This window comes from Paramormyrops kingsleyae, chromosome 12, assembly GCF_048594095.1.
Source record: "Paramormyrops kingsleyae isolate MSU_618 chromosome 12, PKINGS_0.4, whole genome shotgun sequence".
NCBI classification, from domain to species: Eukaryota; Metazoa; Chordata; class Actinopteri; order Osteoglossiformes; family Mormyridae; genus Paramormyrops; species Paramormyrops kingsleyae.
Genome location: NC_132808.1, coordinates 2,219,451 through 2,224,150, shown reverse-complemented (window position 1 = coordinate 2,224,150; position 4,700 = coordinate 2,219,451). Strand labels below are relative to the sequence as shown.

Below are 4,700 nucleotides of genomic sequence, written 5' to 3'. Positions count from 1 at the left end.
TACCCCTCATGGTCCATTGTTTTGTTTAATCGTGTTTATAATAATAAAGCCCCTTTCTGTTCACCCTCTGTCTGCCTTGAAGTTGTTCCCTCCTTAGATGTAAGACCTCCTCCCCATCTCATCCCAACTCCTCCTACATCCCCTAACCTCTATAATCTGTAGCCCCCCACACACACTGTCCCCCCTCCAAATAATCTTTATTAAAAGCCCTACTTTGTGTCTCAGTGTCATGTTCACCAGATCTGTATTTGCCCTTTCATGTGCCACTACTAAGTGACACTGCTTTAATTCTAGTGCAATTTGTCTCAAAATGAAATTGATCACAGATAATCATTTATACAATGTTTCTTGAAAAATATACATCAAATACTTTTAAAGTTACTGTGTTCACAAGATCAAGTGTGTTCTAGAGCCGGCCTTTCCTTCCTTTGCTGCCACCTAGTGCTGCTGCTTCACTTTTGGTGCAATTTGTCTTAAAATGACAAAATGGTAATAAGACACTAAAAGAAATAAGGGTCTGTGCCATAGGGGTGTAACGAAAGTCTATTCACAATTCGGTTTGACGGACAATTCAGGGCTCACAGCTCAAACAAAATAAGACTGAAAATAGACTAAAATCTCACAGTTCTTTATTCAAATGCATGTACATTTATATTATTATTAAAAAAAAAAAATCTTTTTGCTTGGTTTTTTCTTTATTCTGCAGACTCCAGTGCATAATTCAAAAATAAAATCTCAAAGCAAAACTCAGGTTATGCCTATTATGCCTCTTTGTATTAACATTAATAATTGACTTCATGCCACAGTGCATTGTTACACCCTTAAAATGTGACTGGCAGATCCCAAAACCACATGCATTCCCGGTCTAGGAAATATAATTATACGAAATGCAGGAATTAGCACATCAAGACTCAATACACCACAGATGGATAAGCCTGTATTTAAAGGGTGGATAATTAATGGCAAACAAGCATCAGGAATTACTCATTGACAATAGGTTCTACTAGAGTGAACTGTCTGCTGCCATCAGGTGGTGAAACTGAGCCATGACACACTTCCTGACAAAATAATGCTTAAACACAGGTTAGTCTTTGGTCCATAATAATCTCTATGAAAAGTAAAAGATACCACAATAATGCTGGTATCAAAAAAAGCTGGTACTCTTCAGTAAGTTAAACTTATATAAATATAAGTAAGCAAACCTGCATTTCGTATAAAATGAGATGAGATAACAAACCAAGGAAATATTTTTTAACAGCAGACATACAGAATTACTGCAGAAAAACTGATAGTTCAAAGAAATGTGCAAGCAACCTGTGATTGAATTTAAAATCATTAAATGTCTCCATTAAATGCATCCAGTAAAATCACCTGATCACTATTCACAGGCAGGTGATCTTTGGTAGATTCAGGGGGAGATAGTATGTATATAATCATTGTAATCTCTCAGTTCAGTTAATGCTGTTGGCACTGACAACGCATGTAAATAACAAATATCACAGAAAAAATAAGCCCAACATTATAGCAGCAGTCTGTGTGAAAACTGCTGTTTCAGATCAGTCTGTGTGACTGACAGGAGAGATGATCAGGGGACCTGATGTCATACTGTTACAGGGGTTAACAGCTGGATAGAATTTCTCGCTGAAGTTGTAACTAGTAAAAGAGTAGATATGGGACCTGGTGCCCACATTGTAAAAGGAAACCTGCCCCCTCTCAAAGTCCACATACGCCCCCACCTTCTTAGGGGGCTCATTCAGAGAGAGGGAGGTGGGGGGGGGGCTGTAGAAACATTATAGTCATTCTTCATTAGTGTCAACAGCAGGAAGCCATTCTCTGAAGTTATCTGAATATTCTTCATCTTTTCAACAGATTCTTTCACAAATCCAACTGAAAAGCATCCCCTTGTCCCAACCTGAACCTCATAGTAATGTCTCCCTGAAGAGAAACTGCCTTTTCCCTGGATCCCGTACCAATTTTGGAACCTCAAGGGGCTGTTAGGTAGGAAGCGGTCACTGAATCTCACTTGTTTGCCGTCTTCAGAAACAGTAAGATTACGTTGTGCTGTTCTGGGGTCCAGAATGACATTAGCTGCAGATAATAAATATAAGTATTACCTTGGGTTCCTTCATAGATCATCTTGCAACAGAGATGACATATTAGACAGTACAGTATGGTACATCTACAAATGATTCATTTATGCTTTGAAGCTGATTGTACAAATTTAGCTGTCTAAACATCTCACAAATTGATCTCACTTAATTAAATGATACATTCATACATTTACTACATTTTCTGATTTATTTTTCTAATATGGATGTTAATTACCTAAAAAAACCCTGAATCAACTCAGTCCTACCTGCTGCTTTACGGATCCACTTCCACACTTGTTGTTGGACAGCTCCTTGTTTATCTAAACGGATTCCATTAATGGCGTCATATTGCAGGCTCACTCTCATTCACAATTATCAAATGTGCAACATCTCTTCATATATAATTCCCTCCTCTTTCCTAATATAATGATGTTGGGACATTTATTCCTTTAAACAAGTCTTTACCGTCTACTTTCCTTTGATATTCTCAGCAGAATAATGCTGGCAGTATATTTTGAGAGACAGAAAAGGGAAACTTTCATGCATCTCACAAGTCAGAAGCTTAATTTAATAACAGTGAAAATAAAAATGTAGAAAGTGGCATTCATGGGAGTGAAAACCAATCAGAAGTTACATTAAGATAATAACATTTGAAAAAAAAATCTGATTGAAAAACTTACTTGTCCATTTAGCAAAACCATCTTCAGCTGAAATAAAACATCTTGTGTGAAAAAAATGTATTTGCATCCTTAATCCTTATTTCATCCACTATAATGCATTTCCTGATGTCCTGGCTAAAATTGCCCATTGTGACCCTATCAAATCTGGCCTCCTAATCATATCCTATATCCAGCTGGTGAATTCTCTCCTGCCGCTTCACCACCTTCGTTACTGTGTGGGGAGCGTACTGGCTCAGAATGCCTGCCGTCACATCATTCAGGTGGTGCAACAGAGTGGTGCTGGATGAAGTGGCTCCCCATTGGTTTTGTAAAGCGCTATATAAATGTAACATTCATTCATTCATTATGAAGGTATCTATAGTGCATTTTAGATGAGATTTTCGCTGGAGCTTATTATAATAAGTATTATAATCAACAGTATAATGCCTCATGACTGTTGACGGAAGATGCTATAATTCTTTATTAATTTTTATACAAGCCATTAAAATGCACTATGAAGGTATCTGTAATGCATTATAGATGACAGCTTTAAGTAAAGGGTTACCAAGTTTAATATTACTTACAACATTGTGTTTTGCGCACGTTACAATAACGCTCCGAATCTTTAATAGATTCTATTTATCACTATTATATTTGTCACTGTATGTCACATATTATGAAAAGATTTTCACTGACCATTATTTAAACTATACTTTTATGAATTAATAAAACACAATGATACATGTTTAAATCTTCATTGTATCATGTAGTTGAATCAACAACATTCATATTGCCACTAAAACATTTTTTTGTCATTTTGACCTTATATCCCCGCTATGAATCGCCACCTAATCATCGTGGAGGTGTTTCTCTATCCCAGTGATCATAGAAGGTATTTTCCCCTGGTAGGGACTCCCGCAATAAACTGGTGCTAGGTAGGGGGTCAGAATAAGTTCAATTCAAATGAATCATACATGGGATCATTCTCCTGTGGCCTATGCCACAGTATCAGAGAGATGGGTCCATCCATTGGTTAAACCTTGGATCCAGAAGAAGCAATGTGGAGTTCATTGTGGTTGTGGAACTCTTAACAAGCTTTTTACCCTCACAAGGATACTGGAGGGTTATGCGAGTTTGTCCAACCAGTCTACATGTGTTTTGTAAAATGCATATGAGCATGTCCCTTGGTCCTCCTTTGGGAATATTTAATTAATTATATTGTTTGTAATCTGTTGCCTTAATTTTATTAATTGATTAGATGTGATGTATCCTTTTTTACAGTGCAGGGACCCCAGGTAGAGGTAGATAAAATATGAAGTGGAAGGAAGATTAAATGCAGACTTAAGAGACTGCGGGGGTTCCTTTTTGGGAAGGGGCCCAACGATTTTTTGACCTTTCTCCATGTGCGAAGGGTGTGGGAGATAACCAGACTGACAGAAGCGGAGATGGATTTAAGTTTAATGGGGAGAGAGAGGCTAGACAGGGGGGGAAGAATATATTTCACTTCAATAAGAAGCCAGGCAGGTGGTTCTTGGGGAGGACTGATCCAGCTCCAAATTGGCCTTAGGATGAAAGCAAGATGGCACATTTCAAAATCGGCAAGGGCGACACCCCATCTAACCAGTTACAGATCAGAGGAGAATGTTTGACAGAAAGTCTCTTACAATCCCAAATAAACATAGAAATGAAAGACTTCATGGAGGCCAAGTATATAAGAGGAGGAGGAGGAAGCGTAGAACTTATTAAATGAATCCTTGGGAGGACATTCATTTTAATAATGACCAGCCTTGTCTAGAATGAGAGAGAAACAGAAGACCAAACCCCGGGACTGAGGGGTAGATGTCCAAAAGCAGGTATCTGAAAGACCCTGCCAGAGGAACAGAAGAAAGAAATGAAGATGGGTGACAGGCAGGATTCAGTGGAAGAATAAAAGACTTTTCCCAGCTAATCT

At 38.0% G+C, this 4,700-nt stretch overlaps 1 long non-coding RNA gene across 1 annotated transcript; it reads right to left on the bottom strand.

Moving 5' to 3' along the window:
- Positions 1-638: 638 nt before the first annotated feature.
- LOC111843590 (uncharacterized) lies at positions 639-2,956 on the bottom strand. Its single transcript, XR_011981883.1, has 3 exons — positions 2,771-2,956; positions 2,357-2,410; positions 639-2,088 (listed from the first exon to the last, which is right to left on the bottom strand). It is a non-coding gene; the product is annotated as an uncharacterized lncRNA (long non-coding RNA).
- Between the last annotated feature and the right edge of the window lie 1,744 nt (positions 2,957-4,700).